Source organism: Rhamphochromis longiceps, linkage group LG7, assembly GCF_057381845.1.
Source record: "Rhamphochromis longiceps isolate RC_006_pf linkage group LG7, R_longiceps_female_GT1.1, whole genome shotgun sequence".
In the NCBI taxonomy this organism is placed as follows: domain Eukaryota; kingdom Metazoa; phylum Chordata; class Actinopteri; order Cichliformes; family Cichlidae; genus Rhamphochromis; species Rhamphochromis longiceps.
In genome coordinates, this window is record NC_140563.1 from 52,605,173 (window position 1) to 52,629,873 (window position 24,701).

General features: G+C 40.8%; 1 protein-coding gene and 2 long non-coding RNA genes across 3 annotated transcripts in view; all 3 read left to right on the plus strand.

The window, feature by feature from the left end:
• LOC146666312 (uncharacterized) overlaps positions 1-24,701 on the plus strand; it is a 477,181-nt gene that overhangs the window by 231,940 nt on the left and 220,540 nt on the right. The gene's annotated exons all lie outside the window — the stretch shown is intronic.
• On the plus strand, positions 1,919-2,969 carry LOC146666319 (uncharacterized). Its single transcript, XR_014912435.1, has 2 exons — positions 1,919-2,154; positions 2,344-2,969. It is a non-coding gene; the product is annotated as an uncharacterized LOC146666319 (long non-coding RNA).
• LOC146666320 (uncharacterized) lies at positions 19,079-22,379 on the plus strand. The gene is made up of 5 exons (XR_014912436.1): positions 19,079-19,310; positions 20,200-20,450; positions 20,618-20,783; positions 20,904-20,999; positions 21,450-22,379. It is a non-coding gene; the product is annotated as an uncharacterized LOC146666320 (long non-coding RNA).

Consider the following 24,701-nt stretch of genomic DNA (forward strand, 5'->3'; position numbering starts at 1 on the left):
TAATATCACCAACCATTCCCATGTTATTACGGTGTATCCATATAAATGGCCCACCCTGTACAATAACTTTGCTTGTAGAGCAAAATGTAGTATTTTGGTCTAGACAACCCAAAATCGGGTGTCCACATATTTGGACGCCAGGTCCTAGGAGGTTAATGGATTTAAAGTTAAAAGGAACTAAACACTGGTATAATAAAATACCTATCCTGAGCTTCTGAAAACAGCAGACTGCGTAGTAAAAAAAAATTACTGCAATATGATATTTTGAAAGAAAGCCTTGAATTATACCCATGAGGCTTGATTAATTGACTGATAAAGTTCACATCAATTGTGGTGCTATTCAGAACCAAATTTATGAACATTGCGCCACTATGCAAATATTTTCAAATATACTGAGTGTACATTTCCCATCTGAGCAGGCCACAGTGTCGTATTGTTTTGGGCCGTAATTCATAGGAGCTCCAGATTTGTTTGCCCCATTGCAAGCCTTCCAGACGGTCAAAGTATTATCTCCCTAACAATCAGCAGATGTAATAACGTCATAGAAAGGCAGTTATAAGATAAGATAAGATAAGATAACTCTTTATTGTCATTGCACAGTCATACATAGTACAGTAGTACAATGAAATTGGAAAAACTGTCCTACGTCGGCACTACATATAACACAACACGACACGATATGACACATCACAACGTAACAAACAACACAACACAGTATATTAACTTAGTATAAAAAAGAAGAATAAGTGTATGTGTATTGCACACTGTTATTATTGCACATTAATTATTATTGCACCTTGTTATAAATATAAATATTATTGTTATCGTTTTAAACATTGTTACCTCCCCCTAAAAAGTCCAGGGAGGTATCCAGTCAGGTCAGCTATTTGCATTGATCAGGGCTATTGCCCTGTTGTAAAAGCTGTCCTTGAGTCTATTTGTTCGGGACCTCAGCAGCCTGAACCTCCTGCCAGACGGCAGCAGCTTAAACACCCGGTGTCCTGGGTGTGTGCAGTCCCGTAGGATGCTGCGTGCCCTCTTGAGACAGCGAGTGCTGTACAGGTCCTTCAGGGAGGGAAGAGGATGTCCAATGATTTTTTGGGCCATGTTGATGACCCTCTGGAGTGCCTTTCTGTGTGCTGTGGTGCAGCTGGAGAACCACACACCGATGCAATATGTCAGCACACTTTCAATGGAGCAGCGGTAGAAGACGGTCAGCAGCTCCTTCTTCAGGTCCATTTTTCTGAGGATTCTCAGAAAGTGGAGACGCTGTTGGGCCTTCTTTAAGACCGCAGAGGTGTTAGAGCTCCATTGGAGGTCTGTGTCTATGTGCACACCCAGAAACTTGAAACTGGAGACCCTTTCCACGCACTCCCCGTTGATGCTGACAGGCTGCAGCTCGGACTTCCTCCTTCTGAAGTCAACTACCAGTTCTTTTGTTTTGGTGGTATTGAGGTCCAGGTTGTTGTCTGCACACCAATCTGACAGCCTCTGAACTTCAGCTCTGTATGCAGTCTCATCTCCCCCTGAGATGAGCCCCACCACAGTGGTATCATCTGCAAACTTGATGACTGTGTTGTCTGGGTGGGAACTAACACAGTCATGTGTGTACAGAGTGTACAGTTATGTGAATAATATGGTTCATTTTACAAGTTAAAAAAGAAAAGAAACAACAAATGATTTCATAGGAACCTAACTGCCAATAAAGTTGAAAAACAAATGCAATGAATAATCTGAATGTGAAAAAAACCCACAGGCATGGTGATTGTTTGACTGAGAACGAACATGTTGGTCTTGTCTAACCTGGGACAGGAAGGTGATGTGGTGGAGGACTTGAACTGGCTGAACTGGAAGATCGACTCAGAAGTTGATCTTCCCCTCATCCCCCCTTTTTGTATATGTGGCAGGATGAATGTTATCCTTCGGTCCAACCCACTTTCAGCCTGGCCCATTAGGGGGCGCTGGTATAAATAGTGGCCATTTGAGTGTCTCTGCGTCGCTTGCCTGTGATCTCCTTTTTGGTCACCTGACTTCCCCTCGGTGTGGTGGAGATCATTTGCGGGTTATTCTTCTGAAGTCCCCATCGCGGCTGGTCGTAGCTATAGAAGCCTCCTCTGAGCTATTCTGCTTACGTTCTGTGACCCGGCTTATTTGGTACGTAATCAACTTTTGTTACGCTCTCTGCCTTCTATTGTTCTTTTATAGTAATTATTTATTATGTTTCGCAGGAAGTGTGGACCTTAGTTTTGCGCCAAGCTACGCGAACTGAAGTGCTGCTGTTTTGCCTTGCTGTGCTTTTACCGTCTGTTCCCGTTGTGAGAATTCTTTCCCTGCTGCTGTCAGCTTTTACAGTGGACGTCGGCGTGGACAACGGCCATATGCATGCCGGTTATCGGAGTCAGCTGGCGTGCATATTGATTGACTGTTAACTTATCGTCGTGTGGACGGCAAGTTGGAGCAGTACGGCGATTCCGTTTGCTCCAGATTTTAGAGTTTTATTCAGATTGTATGTTGTTTTATTGCTTTTTGATTTGTAGTTTGGATTTTCTGTTACACCACTGGTGGGAGGCCCTTTTTCTAGCTGTAGATCACCAGTGTGGTCCTGCAGTTGGGTTATCCCCCGGTGCTACACATTAGTTTGTTGTAATATATTAACATTTTCTTTGTTTCTTTTATTCAGATGCGGAGTGCCGACGTGGAGGAGACTAGGGTGCCTTGGTGGTGGGATCCCTTGAGTGTACACACCTGCCTTGTCTAGTTTATTAGTGTGAGTGTGTGATAGTGTGTTGCACTTGTGTTTTGGTGTGTTTTCTTTCTTTAGTTGTGTGTGTGGCATCCCTGCCCCTCCACTGGTAAGCCTCAGCTCTGAATACCTTTTTAAGCATATTTGTATTTGAATATTTATGATTATGTTTTTATTCGGTGTTTTAAATAATTACCAATAAATTGTCAATTTGTTTATTATTGAACCTCGTCTCTGGATTGAGTATAGCGAACCTAAGTGCCTTTTTGGTGATTTAGTGTCATTTCCAGTATTCTCTGGGTGAAATTCCCAGGGTGGCGTTGTCGTTCTTTAAAACTGAAGAGTATTTACTTTATATCCCAACCTCGTCTCGCCACATATACAAAAAAGGAGATGAGGAATAGGGATCCATTTCCTTAGGAAGCTGAGATCCTTCAGTGCGTGCAGAAAAATGATGGATTTTCCATCAGCGTGTTACCTGCACTGGAGCTGGTGACACTGACAGACTTGATAAACTAATCAGGAAGGCGGGCTCTGTAATTGGCTGCAAACTCAACGCTTTTGAAGCTGTGCTGAAGAGGAAGTCACCATTAAGTAACCCTGACCACCCTGTACATTACATACTGGACAGAAAGCGGAAAAGGTTGTATTTTAATATTTTTATATATATTTCTGCTATGATTTTAATGCACTTTTAATCAGAAATGTTCACTGCAGTATTTATTATCACCCAGGACATTGATCTTGTAATTATTTGTAGAGAAATAATATGCAAATAGACAATTAAGTTAACATGTTTGTAGCTTTTTATAAAGACTGGCTTATCAATTAATCTGCCTAAATCCCTGCTGGGGAGAAATTCTTTCCATTCTAGTCTTGCTAATAAACAAGCACATTCCTTCAAATGATTCAGTCCACGGACAAAACCTGTGGTTATCTGTCTCCGTAGCAACATGTGGCAAGAGTGGGGATGGGAAGACTGAAAGCACACTTCTGTCTGTTTGCAACATAACTAAACTCAACTAAACAGTCATTTTGGATGTTTGTTTCTAGTTCCTGAAACATTTCTAAGCATTTCTGTAACAACATATGAAGTGTTTCCCTTCTGACAGAAAGTCTGCATTAGCAGGTAGGTGTGAAAGAGCAGCAGTGGTGCAAACAAACTCTGTTTCTGACTGTGAGACTGGAGATTGTGTCTGGAAACGCTTTTAACTTTTGTCTTTATTCACTGTTTACTTTTTGTCTTAACTTCGGCCGCGGCAACTTCTTGGTCAGGGTTGGGAAAAGATGGCGAGTTGGTTTAGAAAAAGGCTCTTTCACAACGTTAAACAGATGTCAGAGCACTCCATCTTGTTGGTTAACAGGATGCCGAGTTCCACATCATATATAAGCAGACAATTTACTTTCGCTTTATTGCATTCATGCAACCACTGCAGGTGGTGTAACTTAAATGTAACTGTTTTATAAAAGCTCACACAAACAATTTATGTGATTGTTTTCCAGGGGAACGACAAACTTTGCAAGGCCAGCAGGTGGATAGCCATAGGGAAGAAGTGAAAGAAGATGTCACGTTAGCACACCGTCTTTTTTTTATTGCACGTTAGGCATGTTCAGATGCTCATGGATATTGTCATATAAGCGCTTTAATTAAGTGGAATTAATGCTGCTAAATGATTGCATTTAAATGGGTTACACAACTACACGCACTACAAAAGCTATCAAAGTGAACTGTTGAAAAGCTACAGAGAAAAGGTTAAAGAGGTAATATGGACTTGGTCACATCTTAGCTGATAAACAGTATTAAACCTTGATATTGGGATTAATTGGGATTTGATCTAAATCTTGAAAACATATTTTTGGAAAATTCACAATGTAAATGAGCCTGCAAAACACACTCACAGGTCACTTTATTAGATATGGCTGTTTAACCGGTTGTTAACTCAAATGTCACATCACACGCAAGCAATGCAATATATTTAGGCATGTATACATGCACAAGTAAAGTCACTGGAATGAGGAAGAAATGCAATTTAGGTGACTTTCGACATATAGATCATAATCTGCTGATCGGCTGGGATTTCCCTGTGCAACCATGTCAAGGATTTGCAGAGAAATTGAGTTAGAGTCCTCTGGATGAAAATACCTTGTTGATGTCATAGGAGCTCATAGGAAAGCAAATAGCCATGCATTTACAACCAAAGTTTGCAGAAGAGCATCTCTGAATAAACACCGCATCAAACCTTGAAGCAGATGGGCAGCAGAAGACTACTGCAGGTGCCACTCCTATAAAGAACAGGGAACTGAGGCTGCAGTTCTTGCAGTTTCACAAAAACTCAACAACAGAAGATTGCAAAAAACATTGCGTGCTCTTAGTTTGTGATGTGACATTCAGTTGGTAGGGACAGAATTGAGAGTAAACAACACTGACAACAAACATTGATCCATCCTGTCTTGTACCAACGATTGAGGCTTGTGTTAGTATAATGATGCATGTTGCTATGGAGCAGTCTACCTGAGTATTGCTGCTGACCATGTCCATTCCTTTATAAGCTCAAGCCAATAGATCATGGATGTGCAACTGACAAATCTGCAACAAGTGTGTGACGCTGTCATGCCTCCAGCACCTTGTTCTGAAAGCAAAATAAGTACAAACCAATAATAGCCCTTTCAAGCCTGAAGCATGAAATAATTGCCAGAAAATTCTTGTGTTTTTATTGAACCTCCTGACAAAAAAACAAACAAATGTAGACATATGAGTTTACATTTTTATCATATTATCTGTATCAGGCTTTTTGCTTTGCAAATTCTTACTTACAAATGCATTGTGGAATTTATTTGGAGTTTTTTTTTGGGGGGGGGGGGGGATCACACTGATGATGTAGCATCTTAAAAACTCAGAAAACTCATGTAACAAAAACTATACACCCAGCTTTAAAGGGCTAGGGTGATATACCTAATGAAGTCAGTGAGTGTAATTTGCCAATGCTTTGCTTAAGTAAACCATTAAATCGACACTCTTCTAGCTTGAATATTGACTTCCTGTTTACAAAGCTATAAAAAATCCAATTTACAGAGAACCAATTTACAAAGCTTAAATTACAGATTTATAGCTCAGGCTCCTTTAGCAAGAATTCTTCTTTTGTTCCTCTGTTTTTGGTCAGTTTACATGGCTGGTGCAGCAGTGGTTTTGGGTCTGGGATTTAAGGTCAACTATTTAAACAATTTTGAAAGGAATTTGTGCTTGCATACTGTTTCTGGGAATTAAAAAAAAAGAATAAACTGCATAAATTTCGAGAAATGGCTATTTGGTAAGCCTCTGTATAAAATGATGTCACTGTTCTGCCTAATCAATATCAATCAGTCTGAAAAAGTCAAGTCAAAAACAATTCCCAGGCCACACAAATATGTCTCTCCATCCTGGAATGTACCACAGCTCCAAACTGCCAGGAAACAACAAAATGCAGTAGGGCCTACTTGATATTCTTGTAGAAGTGGAGCTTGGGAAAACATCCAAGGTGATATTTAAGCTTATCAATCAGATGCGTCTGGGCATTATGACCTAAATTTGAGGACCATGCACAATTATGCTTGACCAGTAATTTATAAAGGGAAATTAGTTGCGGATACTGATCTTTACTGTAAGGAGCTTTTCACTTGAACTTTGGTTACTCAATTCACAAATCCAGTAATGTCAGAAAGTGGCGTAAGTTAACATGGAATGAGGGAGTTTAAGGTTACTGCAGTGTCAGCTGTCAACTTCAGAAAGACTTTTTCAAGCCAACTGTGAGTTCTTATTTTCTGTTGCTTTCCTTGGCGGATCAATGGTGGAGGGTGGGAGAGATAAAATAAAACCAAGGATGATCCATTTCTTTTCCATGTAAAGTCAATGAAAACTCATACAAAATATAATAATAATAATAATAATAATAATAATAATAATAATAATAATAATAATAATAATAATAATAATGCTGATTTGCCTTGGCACAATAACTCCAGAGCTCAAAGGTTAAATGATGTATACTGAACTATTTAGCAGTATGTTCATAGTTGACTTACCCTGTGATAGAAGTATAAGAGCACCCCAGAAGAAGGAGGAAGACGATGGTAAGTTATGACCACAAAGATTGTGCAAACAGACAAGTCAATCCTTGTGCAAACAAAGCTGCATGGATCCCGCCAGCAAACAGGATGAAAAATTACAACCAAGTAAATGAACCAAAGCAACCTTGACAACTGATAATTCCTGTAAGCAGTCATCACTCTTCAGTCGTATTCACACAACCTGTTGTATTACCTACAATTGAACGTAAAATCATCACACAAGGAGCTGCTCATATCAAGTCGTAATTCTTTGTTTCTTCGGGGGGCAATTTGAGGCAAGCAAATTTACAAACATGCAGTTCATTCCCACACATTAGAAAAACATGAACATTTTAAAATAAGACAATAGACAAAGGGCCAGGAGGGTGTTAGTCATCAAAATCCAAACACACCAGAACCACACTTCATATTAAAAAAAGGAAAAGATGTAGGGTTAGTCTGAACACACGGTAGACTGGCAATCTCATTTGAGGTCTGCTGGCTTTTTGGATCAAATAATACGATCCTTACTGACTTGGGTGGTAAATCCTAAAGATTAGGAACATCTGACAGGACTGATGGACAATAGCTGATGTGATGTCATTAGTGGAACCAAACATTCCAGTCAAGCCTTGACGTCCCAGTAATTTCTCCCACTTGTGTTATTCAGTAAATAATTTACCTGCCTTTTCACAGCCCCAAGACAAATTTCAAACTGTATATTCCTGTCTAATATATTCCTGCACTTAATAGAACAATGTTAATCCTTGTGTAAGTGTTTAAAAATGCCTTAGATAAACCTTTTGAGTGCTCAATACGCCAAAAATGATGGAGGTTGACGTCAACGGTCAGTTTTACTTAGAAACTTTGTTTTGACTTTTCCTGCACATCCTGGACGAGGTTTTCCATCAAAGTCAAGAAAAAGTAATGGGAAAAAGAAAAAGAAGAACATTTTCTTCACTGCTTCTGACTGTGGCCATAGCCTTATGATTCTCACACACATGCAGCTGCAGTAGTGAAAGGTGACACGAAAAGTATGCAGTTTGCTTTTTAAGATCTTCCAGCAGCTTCCAGACGATTGTCTGTTGAGTTGTGGTGTGTGAATGCTAAGCAGGGCTTTGGTATTATTATTATTTTTTCTATTAAACATTTCGTTTGACATTAAAGAAAAGTTTTGAGGATTGAATAGATATTATTTCTATAATAATACAGCAAACGAGGGTGTCACACCTTTTTTAAATATTTCCGCAGCAAACTTGACTCGCACTGGATTATTTTAAGATCTTACATATACACATTTTCATGAAGCCTTTGAATTCTACCTGTAGAAACATGACATGAACTTCATGAAAACCTTAATTATTTCTGACCTTTTCTTAGTTGCAGCCTTGTATGCCTTTAATCCTTGTGGCATTTCATGATGTATGCCATTGTAAAGTAGCACTAAACAGAATAAGCTCAGCTCACACTGATTTGAGCCAACATCATTTGTTATCATTACGCAACATGAGGTTGCACAAAGGTTTTGTGTTAAAGGGCAGCTGATGAATTCGGTAATCTCACAGCCTGAGGAAGGAACCTGAACTGAAACCCGGTGGTCTGGTCTGGTGGCAGCAGCTGCCTTTTTATCGGTTGGAAATAGCTGTGGGTAAACAAACACCTACTGCACCATTATGACTACATGATGCTATTTTGCAGCAATAAACTGCTGCAGAGCCTTTCAGTGTTGGATTTAACACGTCTCATACGGTATGCGATTCCTTGTTTATTGCTCCTCTTTTGATTTTAACAAGAGTTTGATGCTGATCCATGGCTTAGAGAAACTTACACCACATAGTATAATCTGCCTGAACCTGCACCAGTATTTCTGAGTACAGAAAATTTACCAGCCTGCAATACAGAGTAAAAAACAAAACAGTGTTGTGTTGTATAATTCCACCCTAAAAAGGGAGAGCTGGGTAGTAAGTAAACTTTTTTCCCCCTTACCTCAGACAGAATATTACAGCCGTGTAAAATCAGCAGCTGTGTTGTAACTTCAAACAAACTTGTCTCACAGTTTCAGTCTGTTGAATTTATCTCAGCCCTTGATAGCGTGTGAGAATGAGCAGGTGGCCGTGTTGATGTTCACTCTGACATGAGAGCTGCGCAGTTCAGCAAAGTGCCAGAGCACAGTTAGTAGATTTGCATACTCTGTGTTTAAAGATCCAAAAAAATAAGCTCCATCATCATTTTGCAAAAACAACCAGGAGAAGGTGAAATGCATCTTTAAAGGACATCAGCGCTTGATGGACCATGAAGGCACGTAGCTCAGCCCGCAGTCTGGACACACATGGATGCCAGACTGGCATAGCCAGATGCTCCGTTTGTTTTTGTGAATCCAGTGCGTGCTTTCCTAGCAACAATGCTGTGATAAAACATTCTACCAGATCTTACTGTTTTTCTTATTTTCCTGTCAGTTTTCAACCTTGCAAGCACTCAGGAAGCCGTCTGTGCAAAGCAGCCCAAGTAAAGCAGGAAGTGTGATGAAATATTTCTCTGGAAACATTTCATCACACTGCCCGAGGGCCCCAATGGGCCCCTTGGCCAGTTGAAAAATATACACACCCACCTGCTTTATATGATGTGCATCATTCACATATTGTGGGTTCAGTAACCCATCTTCAATCAACACAAAATAAGACATGAACATGTTGGTTGTTTTATAAATTACTTAGGAGTTTGGCACCTTGGTACATCTCTGATTTATTCACTGCTTATTACCCAATCAAGCTTTTCAGGTCATCAAACAAAGATCATTTTATCTGTAAACAGTGATCCATCATGATGTTTCTGATTACTTCTGTAATTACTTCCTTCATCAACATATCTATTAAACCCCATTCGTGCAAAGCTGCTCAGAGAAATCCAAGTATTATTTGACACTTTGATCTTAACATGATCAAGCTATCTCTATTAAGGGGTTACGTATCACAGGCCTTTGGGTGGTGATAATTAAGCCATTACTTCAAAAGCAATCACTTGATCCAGCTGTCTTTGTTAATTATAGGTCAATCCCCAGCCAGTATTACAAACATTTTGAAAGAGTAGTTCTAAGACAGCTAACTGATCATCTGCAGAGGAATGGTGAATTTGAAGAGTTTTAGTCAGGATTCAGAATTAACTACAGTACAGAAACAGCATTAGGGAAGGTTACAAATGGTCTTCTTCTGGCTTCTGACCATGAAGTAATTTCTATGCCTGTTCTGCTAGACCTCATTGGAGCATTCGCTGTGACTCCAATTTCTTCATGTAAATGGGAAGTCCTCTTCATACAGTAAAATTAATTATGGAGTTCCACAGGGTCCTGTGCTGGGACTAATACCGTTTAAATACATGCTTCTCTTAGGCAGTGTTCTTATAAAGTATAACATACATTTTCAGTGCTGTGCAGTTTTATCTATCCATGAGAAAAAATGATACACACCAATTAGTTAAACTAGAGCAAAGTCGTAAAAACATAAAGGCCTGGATGTCCTCTGCTTCTAACTTCAGATAAAACAGGTCATTGTACGCAGCCTTAGAAATCTTAGAAATCTGGTATCTAATCAGATATTTATTCTGGTTGCTATTACATTAGCCTCCAGTAACACTGCGAGGACACTGGTGTCATTTTGACCAGGAAGACAAGGTCGTGGCCCGATTATAAAGACTTTATAGTACCACATGACCCCAATAGTGGTCCTAAGGTATTTAAAATAGGAGGCAGAGCCTTTAGCTTTCAGATCCCTTTTCTGTGGAATCAAATCTGTGGATTTCGAAGACAGATAACCTCTTTACTTTTAAGAATAGACTTAAAACTTTCCTTTTTAATAAAACTTGCAAAGACTATGTTGTAATTGGCCTAGGCTGCACGGGGCTTCCCATAATGCACTACACATTTCTTCTTCACTCACCTCTTTTCGCTTTCCTTGTGTTTATAAATCACTTTACATTTAATCATTAGTGATTATTAAACTCTGGCTCTCTTCTACACCATGTCTTTTGTCCTGTCTTGTTCTTCTCACCCCCACCACCAGTTCACAAATGATAAAATCTCCAATGAATCAAATATCCATTTTTTTTTTGCTTGTTGTTTCATCACCCATTCCTACATTGTCAAATCCTACAGTTGAAATCTTAAGTCCTGTCAACAGCTGTGTAGCGAGAAATATCTTTTTTACAGAGTTGAGATAAGGAAGTTCCAGTGATTTAAGAGTGAGTGATGATTGTGTAAGCTGTGTAATACTGGCACTGGCACATATCATTGCTAACCTATCATGGGTATTTTTAACAGTTATGAATGAGTAGATTTCTAAGAATGTAGTTCAACTAAAATCCCTTGCTTCATTTCTGAGAGAAAGAAAGTGTGATTGTGCTGAAAACTGGTGTTCGCTCGCTCTGCGGTAGAGTATCACTTCCTGTTCCTGCTCAAACACAGTGGTGTTTCTGAGTAGCTTATTTGCTTAGCAATTTTTTAATTAACAACTTTTAAATACATTCTTTTTCATAGTATAATCTTCACGTGCTTCATCCGAAGCACACTTTCTGTGTACTCACTACCTAATTTATAGCCAAAGTATTCACTCACTGTCTCTGTACTGTTTCGCTAGCTTAGCTTAGCTTAGCTCGTAGCTGACTCGTTAGCACCATGGCTACTTCACCTGTCCCTCCTGCACTTTCTTGCTCATTGTGTCAGATGTTTAGTTACTCCTCGGCCTCCTATAGCAGTAATGATATCTGTAACAAATGTAGCATATTTGCAGCTCTGGAGGCCAGGATTACTGAATTGGAGACTCGGCTTCGCACCCTTCATTCACCCATAGCTAGCCAGGCCCCTGTAGCTGGTGCAGCCGAAGATAGCGTAGGCCCCGCTAGCTGTTCCCCGGCAGACCCCAAGCAGCTGGGGAAAGAGGGCGGCTGGGTCACGGTGAGGAGGAAGCATAGTCCTAAACAGAAGCCCCAGGTACACCACCAACCCATTCATGTGTCTAACCGTTTTTCCCCACTCTGCGACACACCCGCCGGGGGTCAAACTCTGGTAATTGGTGATTCTGTTCTCAGACATGTGAAGCTAGAGACACCGGCAACCATAGTCAATTGTCTTCCAGGGGCCAGAGCAGGCGACATTGAAGGAAATTTAAAACTGCTGGCTAAGGGTAAACGTAAATTCAGTAAGATCATAATTCACGTCGGCAGTAATGACACCCGGTTACGCCAATCGGAGGTCACTAAAATCAATATTGAATCGGTGTGCAACTTTGCCAAAACAATGTCGGACTCTGTAGTTTTCTCTGGTCCCCTCCCCAATCAGACCAGGAGTGACATGTTTAGCCGCATGTTCTCCTTAAATTGCTGGCTGTCTGAGTGGTGTCCCAGAAACGATGTGGGCTTCATAGATAATTGGCAAACCTTCTGGAGGAAACCTGGTCTTGTTAGGAGAGACGGCATCCATCCCACTTTGGATGGAGCAGCTCTCATTTCTAGAAATATGGACAAATTAATTAAACCCCCCAAAGTATGACTATCCAGAGTTGGGACCAGGAAGCAGAGTTGCAGTCTTACACGCCTCTCTGCAGCTTCTCTCCTCCTGCTACCCCCCCAAAAACCCATCTCCATAGAGACTGTGTCAGCTCCCAAATAGACAAAAAACAAACTAAAAACCAGCAACAAACAACTTAAACATAAACAATTACAAAGAAAGAACAATAAAGTATCCACATCTGAACCAAAGAGTAAAACAGTGAAATGTGGATTATTAAATATTAGGTCGCTCTCCTCCAAGTCTCTGTTAGTACATGACTTAATAATTGATCAACAAATTGATTTACTCTGCCTTACAGAAACCTGGTTGCAGCAGGATGATTATGTTAGTTTAAATGAATCAACACCCCCGAGTCATTCTAACTACCAGAAATCTCGAAGCACAGGCCGAGGGGGCGGTGTGGCAGCAATTTTTCACACCAGCATATTAATTAATGAAAGACCAAGACAGACTTTTAATTCATTTGAAAGCCTGATGCTTAGCCTCGTCCACCCCAGCTGTAAAACTCAGAAACCAGTCTTACTTGTTATCATCTATCGTCCACCTGGGCCTTACACAGAGTTTCTGTCTGATTTCTCAGACTTTATATCTAATTTAGTTCTGAGCTCAGATAAAATAATTATTGTGGGTGATTTTAACATCCATGTAGATGCTAAAAATGACAGCCTCAACATGGCATTTAATCTGTTATTAGACTCAATTGGTTTCTCTCAAAATGTAAAAGAACCCACCCACCACTTTAATCACACTCTAGATCTTGTTTTAACATATGGCATAGAAACTGAACATTTAACAGTGTTTCCTGAAAACCCTCTCATGTCTGATCATTTCCTGATAACATTTACATTTATAATAATTGATTACACAGCGGTGGAGAGTAGACTTTATCAAAGTAGATGTCTTTCTGAAAGCGCTGTAACTAAGTTTAAGAATATAATCCACCCACTGTTATCATCTTCAATGCCCTGTACCAACATAGAGCAGAGCAGCTATCTGAACGCTACTCCAACAGAGGTCGATCATCTTGTTAATAATTTCACCTCCTCACTACGTACGACTCTGGATATTGTAGCTCCTGTGAAAACTAAGGTCTCAAATCAGAAGTACCTGACTCCGTGGTATAATTCTCAAACACGTACCCTAAAGCAGATGACTCGTAATCTGGAGAGGAAATGGCGTGTCACAAATTTAGAGGATCATCATTTAGCCTGGAGAAATAGTTTGCTGCTTTATAAGAAAGCCCTCCGCAAAGCCAGAACATCTTACTATTCATCACTGATTGAAGAAAATAAGAACAACCCCAGGTTTCTCTTCAGCACTGTAGCCAGGCTGACAAAAAGTCAGAGCTCTTTTGAGCCAACAATCCCTTTAACGTTAACTAGTAATGACTTCATGAACTTCTTCACAAATAAAATTTTTATCATTAGAGAAAAAATTACCAGTAATCATCCCACAGATGTAATATTATCTACAGCTACTCTTAGTACCATTGATGTTAAGTTAGACTCTTTTTCTCTAATTGATCTTTCTGAGTTAACTTCAATAATTACTTCCTCCAAACCATCAACGTGTCTTTTAGACCCCATTCCTACAAAACTGCTCAAAGAAGTCCTGCCATTAATTAATTCTTCGATCTTAAATATGATCAACCTATCTCTAATGATCGGCTATGTACCACAGGCCTACAAGGTGGCTGTAGTTAAACCTTTACTCAAAAAGCCATCTCTAGACCCAGCAGTCTTAGCTAATTATAGGCCAATCTCCAACCTTCCTTTCATATCAAAAATCCTTGAAAGAGTAGTTGTCAAACAGCTAACAGATCATCTGCAGAGGAATGGTTTATTTGAAGAGTTTCAGTCAGGTTTCAGAGCTCATCACAGCACAGAAACAGCTTTAGTGAAGGTTACAAATGATCTTCTTATGGCCTCTGACAGTGGACTGATCTCTGTGCTTGTCCTGCTAGACCTTAGTGCAGCATTCGATACTGTCGACCATAATATCCTATTAGAGCGATTAGAACATGCTGTAGCTATTACAGGTACTGCACTGCAGTGGTTTGTATCATAAGATAAGATAAGATAAGATAAGATAAGATAACCTTTATTAGTCCCACACGTGGGAAATTTGTTTTGTCACAGCAGGAAGTGGACAGTGCAAAAGTTATGAGGCAAAAATTAGAATACAATAAGAATAAATACAGTACACAACTGTACAGAATAGAATAAAATAAAATACTATATACAGTAGAATAAAATAGAATAAAAATATACAATAAGATAAAAATAGAATACGAATGCTATATACAACTGAGTAAAAATACAACGATGACAGAAAGGATTATTGCATATGTATGGATGTGTGTGCTTGATCAGTTAAAGTCTTTATTATGGAGTCTGACAGCAGTGGGGAGGAAAGACCTGCGAAATCTCTCCGTCCCACACCGTGGGTGCCGCAGTCTCCCACTGAAGGAGCTGCTCAGTGCTGTCACAGTCTGCTGCATGGGGTGGGAGATGTTGTCCATCAGGGATGACAGCTTAGCCGCCGTTCTCCTGTCACTCACCACCTCCACTGGGTCCAGAGGGCATCCTAGAACAGAGCTGGCCCTTCGGATCACCCTGTTCAGTCTCTTCCTGTCCCCAGCAGAGATGCTGCCGCCCCAGCAGACCACACCATAAAAGATAGCAGAAGCCACAACAGAGTCATAGAATTTCTTCAGGAGTGGGCCCTCCACTCCAAACGACCTGAGTCTCCGCAGCAGGTACAGCCTGCTCTGCCCTTTCCTGTAGAGGGCGTCTGAGTTATGAGTCCAGTCCAGTCTATTGTTCAGATGAACACCAAGGTACCTGTAGCTGTCCACAGCCTCAATGTCCATACCTTGGATGTTCAGTGGTTGCAGTGGAGAATGCTTGTGCCTGCGGAAGTCTACCACCAGTTCCTTGGTTTTACTGGCGTTGATCTGGAGGTAGTTCAGCTGGCACCAGTCCACAAAGTCTTGGGTCAGACCTCTGTACTCCTTGTCGTCCCCATCAGTGATGAGGCCGACTATTGCAGAGTCATCAGAGAACTTCTGCAGGAAGCACTGGGTGGAATTGTGGGAGAAGTCTGCAGTGTAGATGGTGAAGAGGAACGGAGCCAGAACCGTTCCCTGTGGGGCCCCCGTACTGCAGACGACCCTGTCCGACACACAGCCCTGAGTCCTCACATACTGTGGTCGGTCGGTGAGGTAGTCCAGGATCCAGGTAGTGAGGTGATGGTCCACTCCAGAGTTCACCAGCTTGTCCTTTAGAACCGAGGGAAGAATGGTGTTGAAGGCACTGGAGAAATCAAAGAACATGATTCTCACAGTGCTTCCAGCGGTCTCCAGGTGAGCGAGGGAACGATGTAGGAGGTGAATGACGGCATCATCCGCTCCAATGCCAGGCTGGTAGGCAAACTGAAGTGGGTCCAGTGATGAGCTTATTAGGCGCCGAAGCTGAGCCAGGACCAACCGCTCCAGGGTCTTCATCAGGTGGGATGTCAGAGCCACCGGCCTGTAGCTGTTGAGGTCCTTGGGGCGTGAAGTCTTTGGCACTGGTACAACACAGGAGGTTTTCCAGAGCTGTGGAACTCTTCCCAACCTCAGGCTCAGGTTGAAGAGGTGCTCCATCACCCCACACAGTTGGTCCGCGCAGGACCTGACGACCCTCGAGCTGATGCCATCTGGACCCGCTGCCTTCTTGCCATTAATCCTCCTCAGTTCCCTCCTAACCTGGGTGGTTGAGAGAGACAGGCTGGAGCCTTGTGTTGAGTGTGTATTGGATGCTGTTGTTGGGGGTGGGGGGGAGTGAGCAGGGTGAATAGAGGAGGTGTGAAGTGTCTGAGGTGGAACAGCAGCAGTGGGGGTGGGTGAGTCTGCAGCCGATGTTGCAGACTGCCTCATGGCTGAGTCAAATCTGTTGAAGAAATGATTCAGTTCATTTGCCCATCTCACATCCCTCCCAGGCAGAGAGTTCTGCTGTTTGTGGCCCGAGATGGTTCTGAGGCCTCTCCAGACTTCACCAACGTTGTTTTGTTGAAGCTGGTTCTCCATCTTCTGCCTGTAGCTCTCCTTCCCATTCCTTATCAGTCCCCTCAGCTCTCTCTGCACCCTTTTCAACTCCTCTTTGTCTCTGGATTTGAAGGCCCTCCTCTTCTGCTTGAGGACGGTTTTAATTTCTGGGGTAATCCAAGGTTTGTTGTTGGAGAAACACCGTACAGTCCTGGTAGGTACAGTGTTATCCACACAGAAGTTTATATAGTCAGTAATGCATGTAGTAAGGCTGTCGATGTCCTCACCGTGGTCATCACAAATCACCTCCCACACAGTCGACTCAAAACAATCCTTAAGAGCCTCCTCGCTCTCCTCTGACCATCTCTGTACTGTGCGGGTGGCTGGTGGCTCCCTGCGCACTAAGGGCTCATACACAGGGACAAGGTGCACCAGGTTGTGATCAGATCTGCCCAGGGGAGGGAGAGGTGATGAACTGTATGCCTCTTCTGCATTGGCATACAGTAAGTCCAGTGTTTTATTGACTCTGGTTGGGCAGGTCACATACTGGGTGAAGGTGGGCAGTGTGGAGTCCAGTGAGGCATGATTGAAGTCCCCTGATATTATGAGAAGGGCTCTCGGTGATTGTGTTTGCAGTCTGCTGACCACAGAGTGGAGAGAGTCACAGGCTGCATCCGCGTTGGCCGAGGGGGGGACATACGCTGTTATTGCGATAACATGCGAGAACTCCCGGGGCAGGTAGTACGGACGCATGCTAACGGCTAACAGCTCAATGTCTCTGCTGCAGAGTTGCTCTTTTACAGTGATGTGCCCAGGGTTACACCATCTGTCGTTCACAAAAACTGCCAGTCCCCCTCCTTTCCTCTTACCGCTGTCTCTGGTCCTGTCCGCTCGCAGCAGCTGGAATCCCGGTAGTGTCACGCTTGTGTCCGGAGTTAGCGATGTTAGCCACGACTCCGTTAGCATCATGATGCTACATTGCCGGTACTCCCTCTGTGACCAGGTTAGCGACATGAGCTCATCCATCTTATTGGGCAAAGATCTTACGTTTCCAATAATTACAGAAGGAAGAGATGGTCGATAACGTCTCCTTCTCGGGCGACGGCGCTCCTTCCCAGCACGACACCCCCGTCTTTTCCTCCTCAGCTCGCTGGGAATATCGGGTCTGTCCGCCGGCAGTACCGCTGCAGGACTCAGCGCTAACAGCTGATCCTTACTGTAAACAAAGGATCTCTGCTCTGGGTCCCCAGACACGGGTGAAAAAAGTAGAAATAAACTGAGAAAAACGACCAGGACTAGCACAAAACGGTAGAACATGGTTGCAGAGTCTAATTACTAATACGTTAGTTATAAAAAAAAATACGAGAAAAAAGATAAGAAAGAAAGAAACTCAGAATGAGCAGAGCTGCTGTAACAGGCTGCCGCACACGGGGGGCGCCGGATATGTCATATCTTCATATCTTCATATCTATCTAATAGACTCCAATTTGTTCATCTAAATGGAGAGTCCTCTTCACACACTGAGGTTAATTATGGAGTTCCACAGGGTTCAGTGCTAGGACCAATTCTGTTTACACTATACATGCTTCCCTTAGGCAGTATCATTAGAAGACATAGCATACATTTTCACTGCTATGCAGATGACACCCAGCTCTATCTGTCCATGAAGCCAGATAACACACACCAATTAGTTAAATTGCAGGAATGTCTTAAAGACATAAAGACCTGGATGGCCGCTAACTTTCTGCTTCTTAATTCAGATAAAACTGAGGTTATTGTACTCGGCCCTGAAAAGCCTAGAAATATGGTATCTAACCAGATTCTTACTCTGGATGGCATTACCTTGGCCTCCAGTAATGCTGTGAGGAACCTTGGAGTCATTTTTGACCAGGACATGTCCTTCAACGCACATATTAAACAAATATGTAAGACTGCGTTCTTCCATTTGCGCAACATCTCTAAAATTAGAAATATCCTGTCTCAGAGTGACGCTGAAAAACTAGTTCATGCATTTATTACTTCCAGGCTGGACTACTGTAATTCATTATTATCAGGATGTCCAAAAAACTCACTGAAAAGCCTTCAGCTAATCCAAAATGCTGCAGCAAGAGTCCTGACAGGGACTAGAAAGAGAGAGCATATTTCTCCTGTTTTGGCTTCCCTTCATTGGCTTCCTGTTAAATCCAGAATTGAATTCAAAATCCTGCTCCTCACATACAAGGTCTTAAATAATCAGGCCCCATCTTATCTTAATGACCTTGTAGTACCATATCACCCTATTAGAGCACTTCGCTCTCACACTGCAGGCCTACTTGTTGTTCCTAGAGTATTTAAAAGTAGAATGGGAGGGAGAGCCTTCAGTTTTCAGGCCCCTCTTCTGTGGAACCAGCTTCCAGTTTCACTGTAAGACCGAATAGTAATAGTTTGATAAATGAAATGAGTTCCAACTACTTAAAAACCTGTTATAAGTTCATACACCTTTATTTTTTTGAGTAGTTTGAACAATTTTGTTTTTTCAAGTTATCAGTACTTGAATATATTGATTAGTTTCTAGCATTGCGCTCAAATAATTTGAGTTTTAACACTGACGTCACTTACGTGCCTACGTACGTACCTACGTGCGCCACCTGTTTCTTTATGAAGTGCTGGCAACCATCTTGGATTCCTCGCTTCGAGTGCGAATGCCCGCTCATTACCCCGAAGGAAACTTGTGGAACGTTAATATCCGAACAGAAATAAAAACATTTGTCAACGGGTTTTTTGCGGCATTGTCTTTGACGCTGGATAAAGGAGGGCATGCTATGGTATGTTACGGACTTTTGAACTGGAACAGCTAACCCTCTGCACTTGGCTAGCTGCATTTACCGCCTTCGCGGCATCTTCAGGAGCGCTTTGTGGTAAGTTTTATTTTTTCTGAAACTATAGTTCTCCGTTGTAATATGGGTTTTTATCGTCATAAATGTACAACTCTAGCAGGCATTTAAGAATTACATGCATGCGTCGTTTTATCCATGTCGGCTTGGCCCCAAAGTGTTTGCATGAATTATGCTAATACGCTCATATTTAGTATAACACATTATTAGTCCCTGGGACTAATAATGTGTTAATAACTTTTCTAATCTCTTACTATTTTAAAAGAAGTCTTTAGAAGGCATTTCTGGATTTGCAGATTATAAACTGCCTTGTGGTTAAATTGTTGAATCAATATGCACTGCTGCGCTGCTTCACACTTAGCGCATACGTGGATATTGATATTGGCTAGCCCATTTGCTAACTAGTGGAACTTAAAACTTACGTTTAGTTCTCTGGAGTTGTACATATTAAAACTGGGGCAGCAAAATTGTAGGCACAGGACATACTTACAAAAGCAGTGAATAATCATTACATAATTACGCGGTAGAACTTGGTTTACATTGCAAATAGTTATGTATACCAAGTTGAAATGTAGAATCTTCTGAACTGTAAAATTGTTGTTCCTGGTCTATTTTAGGTTAGCTTAAGGGTGAATCCATCAATAATATATTTACCAAACAGTTATTTTTTCGTTTTATTTTATTCTGATGCCCAGTGTTCATTAGTGAAAGACTTAGTTTTTTATCTGTCAGGGGCTGGGTCTGTGAACCAGCATTTTGAGTTTATTTTGTAGTTTTGCTTTCTTATGTTATATTGAAATGAGGTGAAGTTCTTGTATTGTTGTTATTATTAGTTAAGGTTTAGTTGAGCTCTGGGCTGGTTATGTTTCATCTGTGTCTCCTTGGTTGTGTGTCTTTTCTGTTCTCTGTGTAGTCTGTCTTGTCTTCTGTGTTTTACTGTTATGTCCATGCCAGGGCAGAAGTAAATTTTCAGGGGTGAAGATGCTGTTTACCTTGACCAGCTAAGACTACAGATTGTAGATGAAGTCGAGAAAAGTGAAAAGAATCCTGATTACAAAGCTGATGCTCACAACTTTGGCCTTGCAATGCAAAGAGATCATCAATGATGACCTACCAGTAGGTCAGATCCTGGATTGCTGGCCTACTCTGAAATCCCAGTCCCAGGTAAGAATGTATATAGATGTATCTAACAAGATGTATTTTATATCAACCCCTGTTATCTGGCCTGTCTGAACAAATTATGCCTTTGGAGTGTAAGGATTTTGATGTATTTTGCAAAGATTTATAGACTAATTGAAACTTGTAAACACAAATGTATCCTGTGTGTTCAGATCTGTGCAGAATTCCACAGGATTACAAACCTCCACCTGAAGAACCACTTTTATGCTGTTTGACCAACATGCTCCCCGGCTCCAGAGCTTATTCAGAAAGAAAGCTGTTTGCACAGGGAACGTGTCTGATGTCCTGTCTCAGCTCTTCAGAAGCTATAATCTCCAGGTTAGTGAGTTTTTGTCTTGTTTTTTGAGCTTCATTTGATTTGATCAATTTTTCAATTTTAATTACCATTCTTGACTAGGTTAGCCAATAATTTAAAATAAAACTTTTCTTGTGATGTAGGAACAAGCTGATATCCATGCCCAAAGTGCTGGTGTGCTTCATGCCCTCTCTGCCTATTTGTACGAAGACACCTCTACCTTCATCAAAACATGGGATGTAAGTTTTGGACAAAGTTGTGAACAATATCTTAGTAGCATCCTTGTTTAGATTTCTCAAAACATTATGACACTTTGAGAGTTTGAGAAGCATCTCCATGCTTGGATCTGTCTACAACAGTGTCCATGTCACATAATGGAAACACTACATGTTTTTAATGTGCGTAGACCTTCTATAATGTTCCTAGCCCAACCATACATCACTGTACAAATGAAAAAAATATATAACTCCTATTGACTTTCTGTTGTTATTGCTACGAAGAGGTATGACTTTGCTTTACTAAAAGTACTATTTTTGTCAGTTTGTTTTCTCAAATCTTGGTGTGTTGTGGCTTTTTTGTTGTTCAAACAATTGATTTCTGAGCTAGTAATAATCCAGAAATGTGACTTGCATAGATGAAACTAAGAGAAATAGGAATGCACTAACATGTAGTAATTTTGTTTTCTGTAGATGATGCATTCTGATAGACCAGATATTAGTGAAGTGCCACTTGGACTCCTCCTGATCAGAGCCAATTCCAGCGATGCAACATTCTTCTGCCCTGAGAAGACTGCAGTTTTGGTCGAGGGTAACATGATCATTGTTTTCACCATCCTGGCTGATGCATTTCTAGTAATATTTGGACTGACTGACGTCCTGCACCTAAGCTACCCAAAATGTTTGGCCAACATTTTTGACTTTATTCAGAAAGTTTTGATGGGTCTGAAGGGTGGGAAGTTGAAGCCCAAAGTGCTGAGTCTTAAAAATGATCTTTTGGCAGCAGAATAATGTCCAGGATTCCTACACAGCCCTCAAGTGCCTGTTAAAGCAAGTAATTCAGTTTATCATGTTTCCAAGTCTGGATAAGTTTTTTATAAAAAGAGAGAATAGAATAAAGAAATCTTTGCAGACTCTGTTTCATACTTCATTATCTAAAAGCCACATCCAAAGTAAAAGGGGTGATTTTATTATTTTTATTTATTTTTTTCCCCCCATCATCACTTGTGTTTTAGTTGATTTTGATTGTGTTTTTAGTCAGATAACTGTAAATCTATAGAGAAAATGAAGGACAATCTCATTTCTGGCTTCTAGGTGGGATCTTGAATGTCACTTAAGGAACGTTCCTCCTGAACTACTCATAACTGACATAAGGCGCTAAGGAGGTTTATAACACTTTGTTTATGTCTCTAAAGAAGTATTTTTCTATTTAAAATTTTATTGCTTTGTTGTTGAGACTGTGATTGCACTCTACAAATGTGCATTTTGCATAACCACAGTACTGGCATATTAAAAAGGTTACCAATTATATTTCAGTGTATTAGCTGCACTATACTATTACTTTCATTCGGTTTTCCCACCTAATAATGCAGGATTTTCTTTTCCTTTTGTTTGTTTTTTTAATAAAAAGGCCATACTCATGTGTTAATCAAATTTGAATACTCTTAAAACATGTTGTGAAATTCTTTATTTCTAATATTGTAACCTTGTGCCACCTTGGGCTTTTTGTGTCAAAGTAACTCAATAAATCTGTAACTTGAATTTATATTTTCTGTCTTATGTTTTTACAAGTGTAATTATTTTGGGCACTTTTTTTTTTAAATCAAATTCAAAACACAGTAGATTTGGATATTACAAGCATTTGTATTTAAAATTTTTGAGTTGTATTAGCTTAAAATGGTTAACATTTTGAAACTAAAAATTAATTCCTTAAAGTTACTTGAGCTAGATTTGTACTTGAAACTCAAAATATCAAGTAGAGAGTACTAAACCAAAAATGTGGATATAACATAAAAACATTTATCAATGGTACTTAAAAATATTTATCTAAAGCTAATAAATAAAGTGTGTTTATTTAACTTTTATTTTTAAGTTTTAGTTACTTAAAATATTTTATGTAATCAGTTTCACCAAAAGTTTTGAGTAAAATTAACTTGTTGGGTTTTACAGTGTTGGATTCAGGAGACAGACACTATCTCTTCTTTCAAGATTAGGCTTAAAACTTTCCTTTTTGCTAAAGCATATAGTTAGGGCTGGACCAGGTGACCCTGAATCCTCCCTTAGTTATGCTGCAATAGACGTAGGCTGCCGGGGGATTCCCATGATGCATTGAGTTTTTCCTTTCCAGTCACCTTTCTCGCTCACTATGTATTAACAGACCTCTCTGCATTGAATCATATCTGTTATTAATCTCTGGCTCTCTTCCACAGCATGTCTTTTATCCTGTCTTCCTTCTCTCACCCCAACCGGTCGCAGCAGATGGCCGCCCCTCCCTGAGCCTGGTTCTGCCGGAGGTTTCTTCCTGTTAAAAGGGAGTTTTTCCTTCCCACTGTTGCCAAAGTGCTTGCTCATAGGGGGTCATATGATTGTTGGGTTTTTCTCTGTATCTATGAAGCGCCTTGAGGCGACTTATGTTGTGATTTGGCGCTATATAAATAAAATTGAATTGAATTGAATTGAAAAAGGCGGTACACATTAGATACCAGGTCGGTCTTTAAAGCACCTAATCAAAAATGATGCACTGGTCGTAAAAATCACAGAAAATGCTCACCTGATCTAAATAATAACAATGATAACCTTATATATTTTTGATTTTTGAACATTTAAAAGAGGCTTTACATCTTTAAATTTCAGCGTATTTTTAAACAATTAGTTCCACCTGAAAAAAATAACGATTGGTATCATGTGGTACTCACAGACAGGCCCACACAGCATTACTTTTATTGATTTTTTTGCCCATATCCTTTTCCTTTGGTTCAATGGGGCATCAAGGAGGAATGTCTGTCCAGAGGACAAGCTTTTTAGACACATGGCCAAGAATCATAACTGTGTGTCAGGATGGGAGGTCAGGTAAAAACCAACAGAACCTTTTTTGGCCCCTTGTTCCAATAAGCTTTTTATGACCAGCCAGGGCAAAAACCACTCTACAGACACATCCTGTACTCTCTCTCACACACACAGACACACACACACATTTTAGATATGGTGCTAAAAGAGAGATTTTTCAAAAACATAGAAACCTTTAGGCTAACTTTATAGATTGAATTTTGAATGAATAAGCAAATTCCATTTGTGTTGGTGTCAGAAAGGACATCGGTGTCGATTTCATTTTCCAAGCCTGCCTTGGACAGGCCACAAATCTGACAAAGGGGCCACCACAGAAACAAACAACCATTCACACTCACATTCACACCTTTGGGCAGTTTAGAATCACTGGTTAACCCAACCCCACTAATTGCATGTCTTTGGCCTGTGGGAGGAAGTCAGATTACCATCTTTCTGTAAAGCAACAGTGCTAACTGTAATAATGTGAATTATTGTTTGCAAGATGGTTTGTTCCACAATGGACTGTGTTGCTGCACGGACGTTTTAGAGTGACACACAAGTAAGGAGTTTGGGCCAGATTGTTAGGCTGTATGTTGCTGTTGTACATGGCAGAGGACCAATCTGAGTCGCATGACTTGTTAATAAACCTTTTACCCCGTTGGGTAGGAAATAGATATTCTGGAGTCTGTCGTGAATGAGACCAGAATATAACACTAACCACAGTGTTGCTGTGCTCCCCTTTATGCTTCTCCCTTGAGATGCTCTCCCAGGCCTCTTAGTGGCACTTCAGATGCTTCAGTAGGTGTGTTTGTAGCTCTCTCTCCCTTCGGTTTTTGTCTTCATTAACTGAAAAGCACGCCATATCAGATTGAGACAGGTGACTGACTGAATATCCCATTC